General features: G+C 31.5%; 1 pseudogene; it reads right to left on the minus strand.

Moving 5' to 3' along the window:
- Nucleotides 1–12,991: 12,991 nt before the first annotated feature.
- LOC108455042 (wall-associated receptor kinase-like 1) lies at nt 12,992–14,856 on the minus strand (annotated as a pseudogene).
- Between the last annotated feature and the right edge of the window lie 10,526 nt (nt 14,857–25,382).

The following is a 25,382-nucleotide window of genomic DNA, read 5'->3' on the forward strand; positions in this document are numbered from 1 at the left end:
GGCTATCTTAGCCAGTGGAAAATACTTTAACAGAAATTTCTCGGTCATTTGCTCCCATGTAGTGATGGAATCTCGTGGTAGAGAGCTCAACCACTATTTAGCCTTGTTTCTTAATGAGAATGGAAACAACTGAAGGTGAATGGCATCATCAGAAATGCCATTTATCTTAAAAGTGTCGTAGAATTCTAAGAAATTGGCCAAATAAGTATTTAGGTCTTCGTCCTGTAAACCATCAAACTGAACAAACCATTGAATCATTTGAATAGTGTTAGGTTCCAGTTCAAAATTATTTGCAGCAACAGCAGGTCTAACAATACTCGATTCAACCCCAGTTAAATTGGGTTTGGCATAATCATACACAGTATAAAGAGCAGAATTCAAATTTACAGGATTTACAGCAACAGTAGGAGGTAGCTGATTATTATGATTTTCTGCCATCTCCTCAGTAGTAATAATAATATCCTCTTGCTTTTCTATTGTACTTTTTTGACTTTGCCTCGCATCTCTATGGTTTCTGCGAGTTGTACTTTCAATTTCACTATCGAATACTAGAGGTCCTGACGGGTTTCTTCTAGTCATAAACTAAAGGAACCTGCTAAAAGCAAATAAAAGAAAAGTTAGTAAATTAAAATAAAAAACAAAAATAAATTGCAATAAAAATAAAAAAGGCTAAAGTAATAAAAATTAAGTGTTCCTGATATTTTAATCCCCGGCAATGGCGCCAAAAACTTGATGACGTCACGAACTAACTAAAATACGACAAAGGTAAGTGCACCTATCGAATGATAGTATAGCTACAGTGAGTCGAGAATATCGTATCCACGAGGACTAAAAGTACTAGTAGTTACTATCTTTTTATTATCTAGCCGAATAAATTGAAGGGATTTATTTTAACCTAAATTTTAACTAAACTAATTACTAAACCACAGAGAGCGAATTAGGAAAATAATCGGAGAAACCTTATGAGAGAGACAATACCCAGGAAAGAATCCACCCAGACTTCACTTATTATTCTAATTCTGAATTAAACTATTTATTCATTTGACTTGGTCCATAGAAATCCCTAACTTATATTAATATCTCTTTTGAGAGTAAAAATAACTGACTCTAGTTTGATTAATTGAAATCTCTTTCTAATTAAAACCCCCATCGTCGCATTAACTCGATTTATAGATTCCCCTATTAGATTTGACTTTAATCAGGTAGATTTATGTTGCCCTATTTCTAGTATTGCATGCAATTCCACTCAATTATGTCATATCTATTCTTAAATAGGAACTTTTGCTCCACTGATTAAACACATCAATCATGATTTAATATCCTGAAAACATTAAACATGAAGGTAAGTAAACATAATTGAAATCAAGAACAAATATTTATCATGTAATTTAGAAAAATCAAATAATAAGATCGGTTTTAGGTTTCATCCTCCCTAGGTATCTAGGGAATTTAGTTCATACTTTTGGGGAAAAACATCTCAAAATTAGGAAAACAACAAAACATAAAGAAATCCAAAAACTTCGAGAGAAATTGAATGGAGATCTTCATTCTTGAAGGAGATCCTGCTTCTAAGTTGAATCTGTTGGCGTTCTTCGAGTCTTTTCTGCGTTCTACTTTACGTGCCGCTTTAGGTCCTCTTCTAGTGTGTATTTATAGAATTTAGAATGCTCAGAAACCCTAAAAATTAGGTTTTTCTACATAATAGGGAAGCATGGTGTGAAATCAACACGGGCTTGAACATGGGCATGTGGCCAAGCCGTGTGGAAATGCCCAGGCCGTGTGGATCCTGGAAATAGCTCTTTTTGCCCGATTTTGGCTCATTTTTCGCTCCTTTCGCTCCCTTATGCTCACCTAAGTATAGAAACATGAATTTAAAAGATTAGGAGCATCAGATTCACTAATTCATATAATAAATCATCTAAAAACCCATCAAGAATGGGATTAAAAACATGTTGCTTTTATGGCTTATCAGTGCATACGAACTTACCTCAACAACTAGGGCGTAGAACGAGATCGACTAAACCGAGGCTTTAGCTTTTCCCCGATCTAATTTCATACGTGGTCTGTCTTGATCTAAATAGACAAATTCAATCTATTTAATAACCCTATTATTCAATTTAGTCCACATTTCATATTTATAAAAAAATTACCATTTTGCCCCTAACATTTTAACTTTTCACAATTTAATCCTTAAGCTCATAAATTGAAATTTAAACATTTTAATCCTTTTATCAAGCTAGCTGAGTTCTCTAAGGACTTAAATCAACCCATACAAACCATCATTTCATATTTACCATAAACTTTTATCATTTTTACAAATAAGTCATTAAATACAATTTTCATCAAAAATCAATGTACAAAACTTGTTTATTTATCAACAAGGACTCATAATCAACCATTAAACATCAAGAATCACACAAGAGCATTCAAGGCATAATCTTAAATCTTTAATAGTTTTGCAAATTAATTCCCGGGCTAACTAGGTTAAGCTACAACAATCCTGAAAGCATAAAAATCATTAAAAACAAGCTTAAAAATCTCTTACATGCACCACCAAAGCTTGTCAAACTCAAGAAACCTAAAAATGGTTTTTTTGCCTTTGAAAAATCGGTGGAAGAAGATGAAAGAAAATAAGTGAAATTTTGTTTTATTTAATTCTTAACCTTAATTGCTCATTTACCTTTGTAACCTTTAATTAATATCAAAATTTCATCAAAAGCACATCATGAAAATCCAATAACAACACAAATGGTCTAATTTCCATTTAAGTTTTTTCATTTTAAAGTTTTATAGCCATTTGACCCTTTTAACAAATAGAACTCAGCTTTTGTGTCTTTTACGATTTAGTCCTTTTTACTTAATTAAACATGCAGATGTCAAAACTTCTTAATGAAATTTTAATATGACCTTATTAACGTCCCATAAACATTACAAAAATAATAAAAGAAAAATTTTCTTATCGGATTTGTGGTCCCGAGACCGTGTGAGCCATGCCGATTAGGTCAATTGGGTTGTATGGGCCACACAAGCGTGTGTTAGGCTGTGTGGGCCCATTTTTTGAATTTTATCTTAGGGTCATTTTTTATGTGGGATTCGAATTTAGCCCATTCATAGTGTCCATACTATATAAATAAGACAGTAAAACATGAGATTTGATATTCTACTTCTGTTAATGTGATTTTTGAAAGCATGATGGGTATAGCATGTATGTCATGTAATAGCATGATGTGACTTATGTCAATGTGACTTATAATTTGATGTGTATAGCATGTATGTTATATATATGCATTTGATATTTGATTAGTATTGCATGTGCATTGGGGTGGGATTATGATTGATGGAGAAAGTGTTGGTAGTTTAATAATCTGCCTTATCTGGTGGTTTATACCACATTTATATGTTATGGTGGCTTGACCACATATATCTAATTTTGGTAGACTAGTACAATATATCTGGTAGCTCGACTGCACTGTTTTGAAAAGTGACATACGCTCACTTAAGGTGTGTGGGGTTGGATAGGTATATATTATCCAATTGGTGGGTAGGGATGGTCAGAGATGGGTGTAGCAAATGGGGGTAGGGCTTATATCTGTTCTGAATTTTCATTTTTTTTTTTGTATATGATTATAATTTTGTATTTGTATGTTATTTGTTAGTTAGGTTGAGTTACACGTTGAGCTTATTACTCACCCTTTGACTATTTTTTTAGTTAATAAACCAACCTAAGATCGAATGGCGCGCGAGAACTCATAAATTGTTCTAGCCAGACGGCCGTGTGACTTCTGTTTTTTGTTTTTATTGTACTTCGTGTGACTTCTATTTTTTGTTTTTATCATACTTTTATGTTATGTTTTGAATTAGTTACTGATTGTTCCTAAATTGATACTAGAGCTTCAGGGGATGAATTTAAGCTCCATTTTTGTATGAATAACATGATTATTGAATAATTATCTATAGTTGATTATTTTAAAGTAAATTTTGAATTGAAATTGCATATTCTTGTTCTGTTAAATGTTGTAGCATCTTGTAACCCTAATATGGTGATAGAGATGGGTGAGGGAGTGTTAGTATAGTGTTCTCTTGGCCCCTGAAAAAAGAGTTGTCCACCATTTTTTTCTTGACTTTCAAGCAATTCATAATTGTATTATGGTACTGTAAGCCACTTATCCAAATTGACGATACATTCCTTTACGAAATATATGATCATCAGTTGTTATTAGTTGTTGCACAAGATGGTAACCTAAAAATTCTACTAATAGTTATTGAAATAACTCCTGAATAGTTTAGGGATGATTGGGATTTCTTCTTAACTAACCTAAGAAGGCATGTTGTGCTGTAACCCAATGTCTGCATCATTTTTTACAGGGGCACCGAAATACATGATGCATTTGATCGGTGTTCAATCCTATGGGATCGTGCACACTATAGGTATTTTTTACGTCTTATAGTGTTTAAACTACATAGGTTGATACCATAAGGATGCGGAGCGATGACATGTCATTAACATGGGTACATTGTACATGGAATTTCTTTCATGTATAACAATTAAACATATACATTTGAGTTGCATTTTTTGAATGTAATATTGATTGTCATCGACAGGATACGAGCTCATCCAACATCGATTCCATAAAATATTGGAGAGACTACGGGCTGTAAACCAACTAGGTCCGATGTACCTCGATGGGATACTGAAGAAGTTGTGGATGCGGTCGTATGACGGAGGACTACGATACGAACATATAACCACGAACCTAGCAGAATGCATTAATTTGTACTGAAGGGGCCACATTATTTTTTGATAACCTTGGTGCTAAGGAAACATATTTTAAATTAGCAACCAAGTTTTTAAAGTAGGCTAAGACATACACGAGACAAGTAAATGGTAGTCACATTTGGTGCGAATTAGAGCTAAAAGATATTGGGAAAAATATAGAAATCACGAACTCAATGGATATAGTATGTCACTCATGACCAAATCTAATATTTCGGGTTACACAGCCCCATAGACCCGACCGAGAAGTTATCGGTGGAGTGAATTGCATAGACTTGAGACAAATTACTTGCCATTATGGGAGATTTCAAGCACTTTATTATCCATGCGCACATGTAATTGCGACATGTGCCTCAGTACGTGTAGATTGCGTGGCCTACGTTAACAAAGTTTACGAACTTAAACAATATTTAATGTTTGGAAATCTAAATTCCCACCTATCCAAGATGAAAGCATGTGGCCGCTTACCTTGCATGCTCTTTTTGAGTTGGTAGCAGATAAAAACTTGTAGAGCAAGTTGAAAGGTCAGCCAAGCTCAACTCGAATACTAGGCATTATGGATTTTCAGGACCAGGGAAACACACCGTGGTTATGCAGTTACTGTAACATGTCCACACCTCTTAGGATCTTCAAGGTGAAGAGCTAATTAAAATAGTAAATCATGCTATGAAAACACTGACTTATTCATTTACTGATTATTTTTTTCTAAAAATTGTAAGTTAATATTAATTATTGAAGTAAGATATATTACAATACACAAGTCAAAGTTTTAAACTTTTTCGTACCTTCTTAGCAAATTTTTGCTTTCTCAAAATATTGTACTTAACAAATAAATGGATAAAAACTTAAATGAAATAGTAACATAAATAATTGTAAATTTTAAACTTACAATATGATATGGTACAAAGCAAACAAATTTAATAGATTTGTTTCGTAGGTGTACATTTCAGATGTAAAATAAAATATACAATTTGGGAAATTTGCAAATAACATAATCATTGGTGTCCCGAATGTGTGCCACAACTGGGTGGGCTTGGGGCACGTCTAGGGTTCCGTTACACTATTTGGGTTGGTGGCTTCTCATCGACTTTATCTTCATCTTCACGTGCACGTCAGGGTTGATTGACATATTCATTTCCTTCCTCTATGGTTGACTACGACTGTGTCCTAGCCGCCCATTGTACATCCCCTCTATTTGAGTTAGCAGTTGCGAGGATGACCCACCTTGGTAGAAAAATAATGCTAGGGGTGTTAACGACACTATTAACGGATGACTGCAAGGTGTCACATGGGCTGATTGTGGATAAAAGATGGGAATTGCTGGTGATACCGAATGCGTCGGTGTTGTTGGCAACATTGGCGTGTAATATGATTGTGCATACTATGGTGCTTGTGTAAAATAAATTAATGTTAAAGGTGTTGATGCAAAGAATGATTGTACGTGCTATGGTGTTTGTGTAAAATAAACTGAGCTGAATGTGTTGATACGGGGAATGATAGTGCATGTTGTGATGTTGGTGTCAAATAAACTGGGTTAGAACCAAAAATATATGAACCATACTGACTGGGATGTTGCGCAACAATCAAGTCCTCTTGTGGAGATGGAACAAATGTTGATCCCCCTCGCGGCATCTTCTCCCAACCTATGATTAATGGGCCCTCGTCTTGGCCTCTTACGGTGACGTTGCCTACTCTTTTCTCAAGTCGACAATAGATACAGCTTGTTGTTATGCCTGAACCAATTCATGTAATCTAGAGATGTCACCAACTCCAGTGTGAAAAATAGTTCATGCATTGGCAAGCAATCGTACCTATGCAGCCAAATCTCGATATACTTCTTGTGGAATGTTGGCCAATCTTCTCTGAGTCTCCCTTGCATGTCGATCTTATACAGGTTATCGAGCTCTTAGAGTGGTGATGGAATATGTTATGTACCCCCGAACTACTGCATCACTCGGTCAGATTTGTGTATCTCAACTGTTGTAAAAACGATTAATGGCAGTTTCACGTGCTAGATGTTGCAATTGGCCAAAAATTCGATCGGGAAATATTCTTGAATCCTCGGATCCGCTTATGACATTCATACAAACTGTAGTACAAATTTATAAATTTTAGCATGTTCCTTATATTTAATTTCAAATGTTGGAATACAAAACCAAAAACTTTGAAATTCATAAACTAACCTCTTCTTTGGTTTTTTTATCTAAAGCTAGTCGAATATGCTCGAGCTCGGTCGATATAACGTTGTGTCTTGCGAGGATGTTCCACCTATTCAAATAATATGTTATTTCAAAATTACAACAATGAAAAATATAAATGATAATGATATTATCAAATGAATTTTACCATATTACGAGTGGAATTCCACTTGAGGACATAAAAATGGTAGTAAATACCATGCCAACCATTAAATAAAGAGCATGCAACTGTTAATTTTAACTTTTTCTGGTATCATCACTCGACACATTTCTTGGTACAATATCGCCAGCACCGCTGATCCCCAACTAAGTTGTCCCGCTTCTTTCATGACTGCTAGTAGTAGTAGCTAACTTAAATGTACCAAATAGCAATATTTATCTGGAATTAGTAGACCTCCGATAAACCTCAAGATGAATGTGTGCACGAATCATTTTTTTTACAACGTCACTTGTGGAAGTCTCGATAGTTTTGAAGTTGTCCTCCAACCATCTCATCTCGATTCAACTACCCTAAACTTGTTTGGCACCTTCCCTAGTAGTTGCTCAAATATTACACTCCAATTGGAGCTAATCACTGGCCCTATAATGACTTCTCCATCGACTGGTAGACTGAGTTGTAAACTAACATCCTCGAGTGTAATCATACACTCACCGCAGGGAATATAGAATGTGTGTGTCTCCTGTCTCCATCTATTGACCAAAACACTGATAATTGGGGAATCCAATTTATTTCTTTCGATCATGCGAGCCATGTATAAAAATCATGCATATTGCAAGTGTCCATAAACGACACCAGATGCACATTTGCTTAAATGGTTTATGTACGTCTCCAAAATCTTATCTTCAGGTTGAGTGTATAAACGTAAAAAAATTAATAATCTAAGAAATATACTAATTAACTATTTAAAATTAAATAATTTAATAATATTTTTTTACCATTTGTAATTTAATGCCGGAGATATGCTAGTCATCCAAACAAATCAGCTAATTTGCCATTTAAAAATTTTAAGGAATAAAATAAAACCGAAGAGAATAAAATTCCGAAAAATAATTAAAAAATAATTGAGAATTGAGAATTAAGAATTGAAGATTGAGGATTGAGGATTGAGGATTGAGGATTTAGGATTGAGTTAAAAAGAATAAGGTTTGGAGGGGGTTTATAAAGGAAAAATTATGGTTGTTGGATTCTTTTTAGCCTTTGAAAACATTACAATTGGAATAGTTACCGTTGAAAAAAAACGCATCCTAAAGGGCTTCTTTTCCTTTCTCTCTCTGATGGGCGTTGAAACCACCACAAAAATAATTCCTACAATAAAATAACTCTAAACAATAGTAAAGAGCAGTAGGGTCGATTCCTCAGGGATTGGTGATTATGATCAACTTTTGTGTTTTCTCGTGAACATAATTTTTTATTGTACCGATAATCGTGGCAATAGACGTGCCCATGACTCCAAACGACCTGCTGAAAGATAAATAAATTAGTGGAGTTTTGAAAATACTAGAAATTAAATAAATGAAATAGAAAAAATAAATAATTAAAGAAATTGAAAATAAAATTAAATTGGGAAATAAATTTGGATTTTGTAGACATAGTTATAAAGCGTTAGCCTTAAACTCAGTGGATTTTGGTTTTGAATCGGTCCTCGAAAATTAGTTTCCTCCAAACAATACACTAGTTATAGCGGCTAAGAACGTCCTAACCATCAATTCTTCCTCTCGTAGTTGATCCTAGTACACCCTGCAAACCAACCCTTAGCGATTGTCTAATCGCGATACATGCGTTCGCAATTCAAGGCCCCGACAGCCTTGCATTCTGAAGAACCCAACTCGGATTAATGGTCTCAACCGCGTGGAATGTTTAAATCCGATCACAATCTCCCTTAACTTGTTCGCGAAAATTTGTATACAGTACGACTGACTCGTCTTCCCAACTGTATACCAAAATAGCTCCAAACCAACGCGCTTTTTGAATTGAAATCGAGTTAACTTTAAGGGATGAATTTTTCAATCCCGATATTCAGGATATATGATGAATACCGATTTGAAGGATTTTTAGTGTAGATATGTTTCTCACGATTCTTGACCGAAAAGAATACCGGCCCAAAGCTAATTTGAATTTAGTGAAGTATGAATTTAATCATGCTTTGGTTGGTTATGGAAGTGGATTTGAATAAAATGGTGGAAGTTGGAAAGGAAGGGACTTGGAAAGCAATTAAACAATTTTGCAAAGAAACAAGGAAATGAAAATGGAATAGCACTGTGCTATTGACGCATGAAATTGGAAGGGAAAAATAATAATTCGATTTTATTCGAAGTGAATTCAAGTGTGATCTTTTAAGTGCACCATACCACCTATTTATACATAAACTATATACTAAAATTAGGCTAGTTCCACTTGCCCAATAATTACATGAAATAATATCAGATTTTATTTTCTAAATTTGGCTTTTACAAGGTCAAAAATCTGGTCAGCCCCTCAAATGTCTCAAATTTATGACTCGGCCCTCTTCTATTTCTCATGCTTCAATTTAATCACTTTTTTGCTTGTCTTTGATTTAAAGCACCCAAATTTCATCACTGTAAATATCTAAACACAAAATTCACCAATTAGCAAAAACTAATTCAAGAACAAGTTATGTTAAACACAAAAAATATGCAAAATGAACAAGCTATCACTCTCCAAAAATAATGCAAATCGATAAATTAAAAAAAAATGACACACTTTCTCAGTTTTTTTTCAGCATATTTATAAAAATTATCCCCTACATTTTAGATGTTAGGTTTTTAATATATTTAATTTGATTTTAGTCTAAAATTTGGATTCAAAGGTCTTTCAATTTACAGGTTTTCAAATTTCATTTTTCTACATTTTAGAATTTTTAAGTACTTAATGTTAGATTTTAAAATCCTAGAATTTTAAGTTGAATTCCGCTTCATTTTTAGAATTTTACACCTTTTTTTAGTTAACTTTGAAATTTAGACATTAATTGTAGAATTTCGGATTTCATTTAGTATTATATATTTGGACATCTTCTTTCCTTTATATTAAGTTTATTCGGATTCAAGACTAGAATTTCAAAACCTTAAACACTAAGCTTTGTATTCGAATAGGTATTGTAGGGATGCTATAATCTTTTCTACATATAATTGTACTTTAGAACCCATATTTGATTATAAGATTGTGCCTTAGTTTCAAGATTTTCCCTTAGATTTATTTTAAGATTAGCCTTAAAACTTCGGGTGATAAGTGACTAACCGACCAAGTTCAAATTAATTAATGATAACTTCACTTTTTAGTTTTTTTGTGTCCAGCTTGTTAGGTTATTCCCTAGCATGTTATGACAACTTAGCGACTCCATCACAGACTCTAGTTTTAAGAGTCGATCTATTTTAGGGTTTGGCTTTTAAAATTTTTGTTATAAGTGTGGTTATATTTATTGTAAATTGTCATTCACTTTACACATAAATTTGATCCTCTTCCTCATTTGTCCTATTAGGAAGAGTGGTCTTGGGCTTTATGTGGTCCTTTCCATAGCATCAATTATTTTTTAAAATTGATAGTAAATTTATCATTTATTTATTTCTTGAAGTGTTTGTATGTCCATGTTTATAATTCATTACAAGTATATATATATATATATATATATATATATATATATATATATATATATATATATAATGTTCAATGGTTTAATTTTTTTATAAAATCAATAGTAAAAAATTATAATGCAATGTTATTTAAATCATATTGGACTATCCAATTAGACTGTAATCGATCGAGATACTTGATCTAGAAAGGTAAAAGATAGGCGATCTGCAAACTGAGCTAAAAATAGTTGAACTGATTTAATCGTATTTTATAATTATTAATATTTTTATTTTTATAAATTTTTAATAATTTACTTGATTTAAATTGAACAAAATGAAAATCAACGGCTTGATTGGTTCGATCATTGATCCGATTTTAAAAATATTAATATAATATTTAACTTGAATTGTAAACTTTTGAAATTATGTATTAAGATGTTGAAATTTAATTTGCTCCAATTTAATTGGATTCTTCAACTTAAAATAGCCAAGCTTATTTAAGCTAAATCCAAGTAGTTTATAACTATAGTATTTAAACTAGCTTTTAATGTTACAAGTATTGTGTGTAATTTTGTGCATTCAATATTTAGTTAATTTTTTAAAATTTTATTTTTAATTACATTATTTAACATAAAATAAATTTTTATTTGAATTATTGGATATAATTAAAATATATTAACTTATTATAAATATATATTTCTTAAATTATTTTTTGTTAATGTTACACAATTATATATATAAATTGGAAGTAATGGATGCTCAATTATCTGTCAATATGCAGCCTTGATTGGATTTGTGTTTTTGTATGTTTCAAATAGTTTTCTTTGGCTTTTCTCTGTTTGATGTTATTCTGTCAATATGCTTCACTTTTTAGGCTTTCATGTCTAGTTTGTTAACTTCATTCCTATCATGTTGTGACTGCTTAGCGACTCCACTAGGAACTCTGGTTTCAAGATTCAATCATCTTTAGGGCTTGGTTTTAAGGTTTTTGTTGTAAGTTGTGTGTGTGACTTTATTGATCAATTGATGTGAATTTTTCTTTCTGTTGGTTATGATTATATTTGTTGTAAATTGTCATTCACTTTATACATGGATTTGATCCTATTCCCTGATTTGTCCTATTAGGAAGAGTGGTCTCGGGCTTTCATGTGGCCATTTCCATAGCATAAATTGTTTTTCTAAATCGATTGTAAATTTATTATTATTATTATTTATATCTTGAAGCGTTTATATGTCCATGTGTATAATTCAAAAGTAAAATATAAATTGTTGAATGGTTTAAAGTTTTATTTTTAAAAATTAATAGTAAAAAAAAAATTATATTGTAATATTATTTAAATTATATCGAATTATCCAGTTGACCTGGGAATCAATTGAGGTATTGATTCGAAAAGGTAAAAATTAGTTGATATGCAAATTAGGCTAAAAAAAGATGAATTGATTGAATCATATTTTATAATTATTTATATTTATATTTTTATGATTTTTAATAATTTACTTAATTTGAACTGAACAAATTGAAAATCGATAGCTTGATTAATTCGATCACTGATCTGATTCTCAACTCGAATTGTAAGCTTTTTGAAATTATGTATTAAGATGTTCAAATTTAATTTGCTCCAATTTAATTTGGATTCTTCAACTTAAAGATAACCAAGCTTATTTAAGTTAAACCCAAGTAGTTTATAACTCTAGTATTTAATATTACTAGCTTCTAATGTCACATGTATTGTATGTGATTTTACACATTTAATATTTAATTAGTGTTTTAAAAATATTTTATTTTTAATTACATTAATTAACATAAAATAATATTTTTATTTAAATTACTAGATTTAATTAAAATATATTAACTTATTATAAGTATATATATTTCATAAATTATATTTTGTTAATGTTACACAATTCTCTCTCTCTCTCTCTATATATATATATGCTGGAAGTAATGGATGTTTAGTGCTGACTTGTCCCATCCAATTCCCCTATTTTTCAATATACGGCCTTGATTGGATTTGTGTTTTTATGTTTCAAATAGTTTTTATTGGCTTTTCTCTGTTTGATGTTATTTTCTTACGGAGTTGGATGTTTAATGCTGACTTGTCCCATCCAATTCCGCTATATTTTTATGGCAAGAGAAGAGACTAAGCTAGTTTGTTTATTTGCAGGGAAAATTTGAAAAGGAATCTGATCAATCAGAGGGGTTCTGACAGCAGTTGAAATTGAAGGTTCGAGAGTTGTTGATAGAATAGTAATGGCGTCGGAGAAAATGGCGATAAGGGTATTCAGATTTCCGAAGAAGAAGAAGTTCAACAAAAGAAGGATGAAGAAGAGCAAAAGGAGATTTTAACTTTCTTTTGATTTATGGTATCCCTGTTTGGAGGTCTTTTTTTATTAATGAATTCAAAAGAAAAAAAAAAAAACATATCCAGAATTTGTATAATAAATTCCTTCAAGAGGTCAAATAACATTGAGTGAAATAAGTATGAATTCTTGGGCAACCACAAGACTCCACCAATGTGACAAATAGAGAAGCTAAAGGCTATCTATCAAAAGAAATAGTTTCAGGAGTGTTGGAAACTAGAAAGATGAATTTAATGGAAAAGTTTCACTGTTGGTTGTAATTGTCCTAGACATTGAACAACTTGGATTGGTCTCCCATGAATGGATTATGTCATCTATTTCAGATTCTTCATCCTCATGGTCTTCAATAACATTTCCACCTAAAGCTTTATTCAACTCCAGCTCCATTGCTACTTGTTTCATGGTGGGTCTTTTCTTTCCATTAAGATTCAAGCATCTTTTTGCTAGCAGAGCCACTACTATAATCTCCTTCTCTGGACCATCCTTCACTACCATTGGATCAAGAATATTGTTAAATAAGGAATTCTCCTGCATTGACTGCAAAAAATAAGATACCAAGCTTCTCACTGACTTTGATTGTTCTACGGAGATGGGTTTTTGTCCTGTTAAAAGCTCAATAAGAACAACTCCAAAGCTATAAACATCACTCTTCTCTGTGAATTGACTTGATCGAAAATATTCCGGATCCATGTATCCAAAAGTTCCTTGCACCCGAGTGGTTAGATGTGTTTGTTCAAGTGCAACTGATCTTGAAGTTCCAAAATCTGATACTTTTGCCCTATATTTATCATCCAAAAGTATGTTACTAGATTTGATGTCTCGATGATAAATAGGAGCAGAAGCAGCTGAATGCAAATAGAACAAGGCATTGGCAATTTCAATCGCAATTCGTAAACGCATTTCCCATGTCAATGGTAATTCTTCATTTTGGTTATGAATGAATTTGGGATGAACTCATACACCAATAGAGGAACTTCAGCTTCTAAACAACACCCTAAAAGCTTAACCACATTCCTGTGATTAATTTGAGATAAAATTATCACTTCATTAATGAACTGTTCAACCTTCTTTCCATCAAATTTTTTTCCTTCCACCATTTTGGACTTCTTAATAGCCACAATGCTTCCATCTATTAGCATTCCTTTATAAACAGTCCCTTGACCTCCTTGACCAAGAATACGATTCTCATTAAAATGATCTGTCGCCTTTTCCATCTCTTTTGAAGTAAACAACTTAATTTTTTCAACATTACCTTCATTGCTGGACAAATGTTGTTGCAGTAACAAACCTCCATTCCTTTTGAAGTATTTCTGCTTCAGCATGATTTTTTGTTTTCTTTTGAGGACTTTGTACATACTCCATGTTGCGAGTAGTAGAAATAGTGTCCCAATACTAGTGCTGCAACCTATATAGATGTAAGAAACATAGTTAAATGGTAAATTTGAAAACTAAAACGATAAAAATGATTCAATAAAATTTTATTCATATTTGATAATCATTTATAATTTTTGGTGAATTATAATTATAGGGTGTGCAAAGCCTGAACAAAAAACACAACTATCGCAATTTGAACCCCAACCACATTTGGGGTGGTGAACACCGTTGACAATCAGCCCATTCATTTTAAATGAATAATGAGAGAATCTTATTGCACAATCCATTGTTTTGACATTGAACTTTTACAAATTTAATGATAAAAAACTTTTAGTCATCACGCATTCAAAAGTAAAAAAATCATTATTTGATTTGACATAATTCAATAACTATAATGATTTCCCTTTAAAAAAAGTGTTTGATAAAAAAAACAAGAAGTGTAAATTCATCACGTACCTACAATAATACTTTTCAAGCTACGGGTGTTTCCAGCATGTATTATGTGCTCGCAACGAAGTTCCGTACTATTGTATTCATACTGAGGAGGGCAAGACTCTGGCCAACAATACTTGGTAGGAGTATTCAAACAAAGCAATCCACAATCATAATTCTCACATTTCCCATCTGTCATTTATGAATTGAAAAAAGAAGAACTATAATCATATAAATCAATTAAAGTATATGAGAGGTCTTTATATTATACGGATTGGATCAAATTAGTCTCTTTATTATTAAATGAATAAATTTAGTCTCTATACTATTAAAAAGAATTAAATAAGTTTAAATTATAACAATGTTAACATTTACTACATAAAAATGTCTTGAATTTTTTTCAAATTTTATTGAATTTCAAAAAAAATGTTTCATTTACAGAGCCATAAAATATATAAAAACTAATTAACAAATGTTAACTCTATTCCAATTTGGCTTACTTTAATTCTTTTTCATGACACAGGCACTGAATGAATCCATTTAATAGTAGAGAGACTAATTTAATCAATTCACTATAATAGAGGGACTCTTAGGTGCATTCACCCATATAATTCAATAGATATTAATTAAGTAATGCATGCAAAAATAAAAGTTAGTTTGATATCTAAAAATAGGAGTATTCTAGCAATATGTATGCGAAACCATTATTTGAAAAAAATATTTAAAACATGAAAAAAAAGTTCATGGAGTTAAAAGATATTAACTATCACGGTGGCTTTGTTGAAATTTCATTATATTTATTTTTCTAGATTTTATATAAAATATAAAATGATAAAAATACTTTCATAATAATATTTGTTCTTTTATTAAAGTAATAGGTTTTCATAGTTTCTTAATTAAGTTGAGATTTAGTTGATGGGTGACATCAACTTAATTAACCCTTTAAAAGATACAAAATCAAGGCACACTCGTGATGTAAGTGGAAAAACTATGTAATAAACATATTTATTAAAAGCTTATATAAGAATCAAATGAATCTTTGGTTAAAATGATAAAGTTAAAATTTAAAATTTATTGTGTGAAAGGTTCAAATCTCACCATGTTAACTTTATTATGGATTTTATATAAAATGTAAAAAGATGAGAATGCCCTTAAAATAATATAACTTAATTCATATATAAAAAATATTTTAATAAATTTTGAATTGATGTATTAAGTAAATATAATATAGATATAAGGAAAAAAATCCTTAAAAAAATATTAACTCGTACCTTCGCAAGAGCTCGAATAACGGATACCATCGGTATCCCTAAAGCACAGACATAGATGATTAGAACCCAACTTCGACCAACAATATTCACCATTGGATGTACAAGAAGTGTCCGAACTATCGTTCAAATGGCACTCTCCATATATTGGTCTGCCCCATTGCAGTTGCGTTGGGACATGCGTCCTATTACTTATAACAAAGTCCTCGGTAAAAATGTGGTCAATAGAAATCAAGGAAGCAAATCCGCATGATCTTTTCCTTCTATAATCACTAGAATCTCATGTTTACAAAGAATGAATTGAGACCCTGAGGAATAGTAGCAGGACAACCAAAATTAAAGGAAGTCTTGTTATGGCTCCAACAATTTGATTGTGAGCACCCGCCTATAATATTATTTGTTTCGTTGCCAAAAATAGTAACTAAATTACCGCAACCTGAAGAACAAAACATGTTGTAGGAATCTGAGTAGTAAAAACGGGTGCCTGTTAGGTTGAGACTCATCCCATTGTGATGGTTTTCTCGACAGTTGAAGTAAGTTATTGGATGATTAACTATGACAGTGCCATATAAAAAATTAAAGTCCAGTATTTGCAGATTCATGCCATTTATGTTTAAGAAAGGCATTTTTTTCTCATTGATGGTTTTGTTGCAAATCACTTTAAACCAGCCATTGGAATCATCTTGGTCCTTCATTCTAAAAGGGTAGTGAAAAGTGACATTCCCACAGGACTCTACCTTATAGGTGCTGAAGTTGATAGGTCCTAGTCTTGGTCTTTCGCATCCTGCGGGCTTAGCAAAAAGGAAATAAATTGCAAAATCTACTAAACGTATGTGCATCCAATGTTTGTAGGAAATAAAAGCAATGTGTCATTAAAATATATATAATTATGTAAAAAGAAGGTGTGTATGCTAACTATCTCTTATGACAAAAGTATTATTCCGTAGATATAATAGCTTAGGTTTCATGTCAAGCAATCCCATTCTTTAATTATCAAAATAAATTAATAATTACTAAAAAAGTAATATCAAAAGTCTCTAAGTAATTTTTTAATAAAATTTGTGTGTTATTTATGAGATTAAATTCAATAAAGGATTTCTTATTAATATAGATACCGATATATATGTTACGGTTGAATTTGATATCATTCAATATTTGTAATTAAAAATACTCGCCCTTCAAAACCTTTAATGTGTAAGTTTTTTACCTAAAAACTTTTAGGTATTAATCTAAAGTTTTTTTGAAATACAAAACTTTTTGGTATAACTTCTTTTTCCCTAAAAACTTTTAGGTATAAATTTTTGGAAAAGAAAGATATTAATATACAAAATGATTGATCCTAAAGCCTTTTTTTTAGAACCTATATGATTGTAAAGACTGATATAAACAATTAGCAAGATCTATACATTAACTGAATTAAAAGAAGAAAAATGGAAGCTAAGCAATTTAAGTGACAGCGCGGCGGGAACATTACTGACCTTCGTCACCGCAATAGGTGGAATTCCAGCTGAGCTCGGCGGGAACATGCGTGGTTCCAATATTGATGCCAGGGGGTAATGGGTAAGCACTACCGAGAGGGACCACGGTAAAGATGAAAGCAGATGCGCATCTGTTGCTGTCAGGGTACATGGCTGTCATGTTTACAGTGTAGGAAGTGAAATTTCCAGTAATTTGAGTAAAGCAGCCAGATTCAGAAGCACCATCGTCACACCTTGGTTGAATGCAACCGCCAAGTGAATCAGCTTCGATACTTGAAACAGTAGCCAAATTTCCGCAACCTACTGACCCGAAAAGATTATTGTTACTTGAGAAGAAAAGGGGAGTGCCTGAGAGATCCACACTCACACTAGCCTTATCACAATTAATATAAGTAACTGGATTACTGATGAGAATGGCGCCTGCATGTATGGAACCAAGTACCTCCAGATCGCTGCCATTTACGTTTATGAAAGGCTTTTCCCCATTGAGGGTTTGGTTGCAAGTTACTCTAAACCAAGGATGAGGATAGCAGGTGCTATGGATACCAAAAGGGGATGGAATTGTAATATCTCCACATACTTCTTCTCCACAGGCAGGTTCTTGAGATTCTGCAGCTTGTAATATTGGGCATAACTGGAAGAGGAAGGAGAAGAGGAGTCATAGGATGAAGTAAAGCGCTAAGTGAAAACCCATTCCCATTGTTATTTTGTTGGAGGGAAATGAATGAAGATTTAGATTGGGTTACTGAAGAAGTCATGTCTTAAAGAAAACAAAAGCAGAGTTAAGTAGCACCACTAGATGTAAATTATATTTCTTAAAGTAGCACCACTACTGTTTTTCCTTTCTTTTTAAAATTAGCAGAAAATAAATTATAATATTTTCAGATGTAAATTTAGAAATATGATCCGCATTTATATAAATATATTTTTAAAATTTGTGCTTTGTGTGTTGCCAAACAAAAGTTTCTTCCTTAATATGTGTCCTTTTTGTGTCTCTCCAATCATTTCATGCCAAGTGTATTAAATTAGCAGAAAAATCAAAGGATTTTGCCTAGCGTCCGATTGCCACACAATATTGGTATCATTGATATTTCCTCCACCTTTCCTCACCGTCTCTCCATTTGTTTTAACTTTGATTTTAGTTGAAAACTTCAAATTTAAGCCGACAAAAAATGCTAACGTTAAGCATAGTCAAGAATTAAAAGGCATCGAAACAAAAAATAAGAGTTTAAAAGTAAGGGTTCAAAAATTAAATAAATAATTTCCAACACTTCTATCAAATAATTGTCCATACATTTTAAAGTAGTATACATTTTCATCTTCATTTTATGATATAATATAAATTACAAATATCCTATACTTTATAATTCAATAAACAAATGAAACTCCAAAGACAAAAATATTTAATATTTAACATTTAAAATTAATGCACAAGATACAAGAATATTAAATATACTGCACATATCACAATGCACCATTAAATATTAATCCCATAGTACAAACAAAGGTATTCAGACTTTATAGCTTCTCATTTTTAATGTTTGAGCCGTTTTTATAGACTGTAGTTGGCCAACACCATTTGGTCCGCAACATGTGAATATGTTACGGATAAAGTATTGCCGAGGTGAATAAATTATGGTTTTTTAATCATCAAAATTATAAATTATTCATCTACTTATTAATAAATTTTATTTTCGATAATCTAATTATGAAAAGTTATAAAATAATTGTTTAACTATTCAATTTTATCTTTTTGTCGTCAACTGACTAATATAAAAATAGAAATATTAAAAAATTAAGATAGTTGAGTGAGTAAACAAAGATAAAATTAAATAGTTAATTGACCATTTTGTATATTTTTAAAGTTGGATGAATAAAAATTCCATAATTGGGTGACAACTAATGTACTTTACTCATATATTATATTATACATGTAAAAGAACCTTATTTGCTAAGAGTTAGTTTTTTTTTGTCCTTTTCAATCCCTCTATTAAGGTGTAAATAAGATATTGATACTTACAAGATTACTCCATTTCGACTTGAAAAAAATTTAAATTTAATTCGGTAATTATTGAGCTGAACTCGAGCTATCAATCGAGCCAAATTCGAGTTTAGTAATACTTGACTTGAACAACTTGCGAGTCTCAACATGTATTTCATACTTTTTATATTATTAAGTTATTGCCCTTAATTATCGAGTCGAGTTTGAGTACACAAATTGGTAAACGAATTTAATTGAGCTCAAGTTCAAGTAACTTGATTATATCTTAAGTGAACTTGAACTTAAAAACAGAAGTTTGATTGAACTCATTCCGACTATCAAATTCAAAATTTTAAGTCGAGCTTAACAATATTCAAGTTAAACTCAATTACACCCCTACCCTCCACAAGATAATCAGTATAGCAAGTATCTGCCCCCGTAAAATGTGCAATGCATCTCATTTGCTCTCGTGACATCTTATTTTCTAATTCAGTACACATCAGAAGTTTCCAAGGAAGATTTGCAAAGAAGGACGAGAAAATGAAATTTGAAGTTTACTGACAATTCGTCACAATCAAGCTAAAGTTTTCCAATTCAAAATCTTTTATGAAAAGATCAACACTCCTCGTCACATATGTAAGTTTTTTTTTTAATATAATATATGTGATTCCAATATATTTTGAAAAACCAGCAAGAACAATAAACAATATCAAATTTGTTCCCACGATATTTGTGGACCTGCTGCTGTATTTTCATCTTAAATGTTCTATTTTTATTGCTCAAAGTAATAATTAAAAATTGTGTAAATCAGTGTTAGAATCCTAAAAACAATATCTAATATAAAAGTTTATTAAATTAAGACCTATCATGTAAAATTATTAAGAATAAATTAAGAACAAAACTAGATGTGGAAGTGTACTTGAATTCATCGATTTTTTGAAATCAACTGGGAGTCTTCAATCTTGACGGAAATCTGCTTCATAATCGAATTCAATGGTGTTTTTCGAGTTGTTTTCTTGAATATTCTTTGACGGCTCTTTATCTTCTTATTTTTGTCATATATACGTCTTAAAATGTCCGAAAAACTAAAAATCGTGTTTTTTCGCTATTCAAAGTACTAATTCATGAAATTGACACGGTCTGCCACATGGCTGTGTGGCAGCCTGTGTGGCTCTTGTAGCTTGCTACGATTTTCAGATTTTTGCTTGTTTTTTGCTCTCCATATGCTGCCCTAAGTATAAAAAAATGAATTGGAAGGATTAGAAGTATAAAATTCACCATTAACATCGAATAATCACCCAAAAATGTATTAAGAATGATTAAAATATGTTACTTTTAGCGTTTATCAAATATCCCCACACTTAAGCGTTTGATTGTCCTAAAGCAAAATCCTAAACCCACACTCAAGTTAACTTCCCTCAATTTATTGTTTTTACCGATAATGTCTTAAGATAATTTACAAATAATCATGCATTGGAACTTTATACTAGAACGATACTAAATAACACAAGCAATCCAAGAAGAGAATTTTAAACTATAAAAACATTATGTTAAACCAAGATTTATTTGATAAAAGATTAAACTAATTTAACTAAGAACGCAATAGAGAGTAAAATAGGAAAATAATTGAAGATAACCAATGAGATAGACAATATACATGAAAGAATCCACCTAGACTTCACCTATTATTATGAGTCTGAATTAAACGATTTATTTACTTGTTACTTGATCCGTAGAAATCCTTAAATTATGTTAATATCTCTTTCGAGAGTAAAAACAACTGACTCTAGGTTGATTAATTGAAATCTCTTTCTAATTAAAACCCATTTCGTCGCATTAACTTGATCTATGGATTCCCCTATTAGATTTGACTCTAATCTTATAGATTTATGTTGTTCTATTTCTAGGATTGCATGCAACTCCACTCAATTATGCTAGATCTACTCTTAAATAGGGCCTTTTGCTCCACTGGATTAAGCACATTAAACATGAATTAATATCTCAAAAATATTAAAACAAGAAATAAGCATACATAATTGAGAACAAGAATCAAATATTTATCACGTAAAACAGAAATTAAATAATAGGATTCATCATAGGTTTTATCTCCGCTAGGTATCTAGGGGATTAGTTCATAATCCTAAATGAAAACATCTCAAAGTCATAAAAATCACAAGACATAAAGAAACTCAATAAAACTACGAAAGAAATTAAAAGGATATCTTCAATTTTAATGGAGATCCACTTCCGAGTTGGCTCTGATGGTGTTCTTCAAGTGTTTTCTTCGATCTTCTCTGATTGCTCCCTTATGTCTTTTTCTAATGGGTATTTATAGACTTGCTCAAAAACCCTAAAATTTTTTCGCGTATTTGGGAAGTAGGGTCCAAAATCGATACGGGCTGGCATATGGGCATGTGGCCAACCCGTGTGGGAATGCCCAAACCGTGTGGATCTTGAAACAACTCTTTTTGTCCGATTTTGGCTCATTTTTCACTTTGTTCACTCCTAAATGCTCTCCTAAGTATAGAAACATGAATTTAAAGGATTAGGAGCATCAAATTCACTAATTTGCATAATTAATCATCCAAAAATGCATTAAGAATAAGATTAAAATATGTTACTTGTTTAGCTTATCAATATAACAAATTAAAATTTTTTTGAATATAATCTAAAATTGACAAAATAATTTTTAAATTTGAATTCTAAGAAATAAAACTTTAAATATTTACAATAAACTCTTAAAATTTTGAAACAATTTTAAAATCAAGTGAAAATGATTTTAACAAAGTCAAAATGATCTTAGTTAAGTTAAAATCATTTTAATACATCAAAATGATTTTCGAACAAGTCAAAATTGCTCCAGGCCAAAAAATATCGATACCATTTGGCCAAATATCAATAGTTTTGGAAATACTGATACCCTTAAAAAAATCGAGACTAAAAAGGCATTCTGTTAAACCTTAAAAATTATCAATACCATGTTTTTTAGTATTGATACTTTTTGAAAATAATCGATACCTTTCTTAAAAACGATACCAAAATTGTATTATGTTTCTTATAAACACTATAAAGTATCGATTCAGTATCGATACCTATTTTAGGAAGTACCGATAAAATATTTTTAAAATATCGATTATTTCATTCCAACGGTCACTGAAATAGTATTTATGATAAAAAAATATCGATACCCTTTTTGGAGGTATCGATACTCACAGTTGCAGGTGAAATAAATGCTCTAGTTTTACATCCCCAACAACCATATTAACTTCTAGAAATCTATTAGGGGTATAAATACCATCTTTTAAAGTCCTACAATATTTAAGAAAGTACTTTCAAATAAAAATCATCAATCAAACCACTTTAGAGCTTAAATTTTCATATTTTTCCTACATACACTTGTGAGTTTTATCTTTATTCCTTTGCTCAAGTGTATCTCATTATATTTGTGCTTCAATTTGCAAACAATTTTATCTTGTAATGATTGTTTCTTCGTTCTCTCATTTGTATATCTTTGAGGGGCTTGAAACTTAAGATTTAGGATAGAAATCTTAAGGAGTTGTAAGGTTAAACCTTATCCTCAAAGGTTGAACAAATTAGTGAATTTTGAAAAATCCTTAGTGGTGGAAAGCTAAGGTAGTGGAGTAGGCAATTGGGGCCAAACCACTCTAAATTCTTTGTGTTCTTTATTCATTCTTGCCATTTCTTTCATCAAATTTTTTAAAGGCCAATTCACCCCCTCTTGGCATTTTTAGATTGCTTCATCGAGCTATCAGTTAGTATAAGAGCTAAAACTTTAGAGATGGTTTTACCACCAAGAGAGAAGATTCTTAATGTATTCAAGAAATTTCCCTCATGGCACTAGAGAAAAATTTCACTATATTGGGAGAAAGGCATTCCATCATGAGGCCTTCACTATTCAATGGCACTAACTACTCATATTGGAGAACAAGAATAAAACTATTCATCCAAGCTAATGACTATGAAGTTTGGAGGATAGTTACTAATGGACCATCTATTCCAATACAGAGGGTCGACTGTGTTGTTATCCCAAAGAAAGAGAGTGAATGGGATGAAAATGATATTAATAAGGTGCAATTAAATGTGAAGGCTATGCACACTCTATTTTGTACTCTTGGTCCAAATGAGTACAATAGAGTCTCCTTTTGTGATAATGCAAAAGAAATATGGGACAAACTTGAAGTCACTCATGAAGGGAAAAGTAGAGTTAAGGAGTCCAAGATAAGTCTTCTCACCCTTGATTATTAATTGTTTAAGACAAAATCGAAAGAAGGAATTAAGGACATGTTTGGTTGCTTCACTCATATCATTAATGGTCTCAAAGCTTTTAGGAAGGCATATCCCAACAAAGTAATGGTAAATAAGATGTTAAATAGTCTTCCAACATCTTGGGAACCTAAAGTGATGGCAATAGAAGAGTCAAAGGATCTCAACTCACTCTCTCTTAATGAGCTCGTTGGTTCCTTATTGATGTATAAAATAAAGATCAACTACAACATAAAGGAAATCAAAGAAGTTCCAAAGAAAGTGGGAGTTGCATTCAAATCAAAAACTTGTGAGAAAGAAATAATGATGATGATGAAGAAATGACAATGCTTGCAAAAAGATTCAAGAGGTTCATGAGGCCCAACAAAGGAAGACAATTCCAAAAGAAGAAAGGATTCAAGAATGAATCTACTAAAGATAAGGACCCTATCATATGCTATGAATGCAAGAATTCAAGACACATCAAGTTTGAGTGTCCTCAATAGAAGAAAATAGGGTCAAGCAAACAAAAGCTTAAGGCTCATGTTGCTACTTGTAGTGATGAGGATTCATTGGACAATGAAGATCAAGAAGTAGTCAATCTTTGCCTTATGGCCATTGATGATATTAAGGTAACTTCTAACCCATCTAATTTAAATGAGTATTCTTTTGATGAGTTGTAAATGATGTCAAAATGCAAGAAAAATGTTTTAAAATTGAGAAATGAAAATGTCTTACTTTCTAAAACCAATCATAAACTTGAAGAGAAAGTAAATAAAATGCAAGAAATTATTAATGACTTTGAAAAGAAAAATTTAGACTTGTATAATTTACTTTCAAAAGCTCATGAGGATCATCAAAAGCAACTTGAGTTGCTTAAGAGTGAAAAAGTTCACTCTAACAAAGTTTTAGAAAGAGGAGAAAGTTCAAAACAAAACTTTGTTAAAAATAGCTTTAATTTCTATAAACATAGAGGTCCCCAAAATTTTATAAGAGAAAAATCATTAAAAGTGTATGGGTCTCTAAAGGACTCATAACTTCTCAAGATGGGAGCTTGATTTCAAAATGGATACCCAAAAGTACTAAAATTATAGGAACTAATGCTTTTGGACCCAAAAGAATTTGGGTACCAAAAGAATTAGCTCTAAATGTTATCAGATTTAAAAATATCGTACTTGCTATAAATGGTTGGTTATGGATGTAGGATAACATGTTTGCGTTGTGGTTATTCTACACATTCACTAAGTTTATTGAAGCTCACCCACTCTTTTCAACATATGCAAATTAGTGACATCACGATGTGGACAGTGTAGTTTCCAAGGGAGTGATCCAAGAAAGACTTTCTAATTCTCCTAGGTTCTCATTATTTATATACGTATTGGGGAAATAGGAAATATGGTAGAATTATTATAGCCTTGTTGAATTCTAAACATTTTCAGTTGGTTTATAAGGATTTCATGTTGTTATTATTATGCTTAGAATTATAGACATTGATGTTGGCATGATGATTCTTTCTTGGTTACGTTTGACGATTTGGACTGATAAATTAGTCGTTGAATGAGTAATAAATAAAGTACTTGATACATGATGCTTGGGAACTGTTGCGGAATGAATTATTTACTCTTATAAGTTACTTTTTTAGTTTTAGTAGAAGAGGTATCGATA

This window comes from Gossypium arboreum, chromosome 9 (genome assembly GCF_025698485.1).
Source record: "Gossypium arboreum isolate Shixiya-1 chromosome 9, ASM2569848v2, whole genome shotgun sequence".
NCBI classification, from domain to species: Eukaryota; Viridiplantae; Streptophyta; class Magnoliopsida; order Malvales; family Malvaceae; genus Gossypium; species Gossypium arboreum.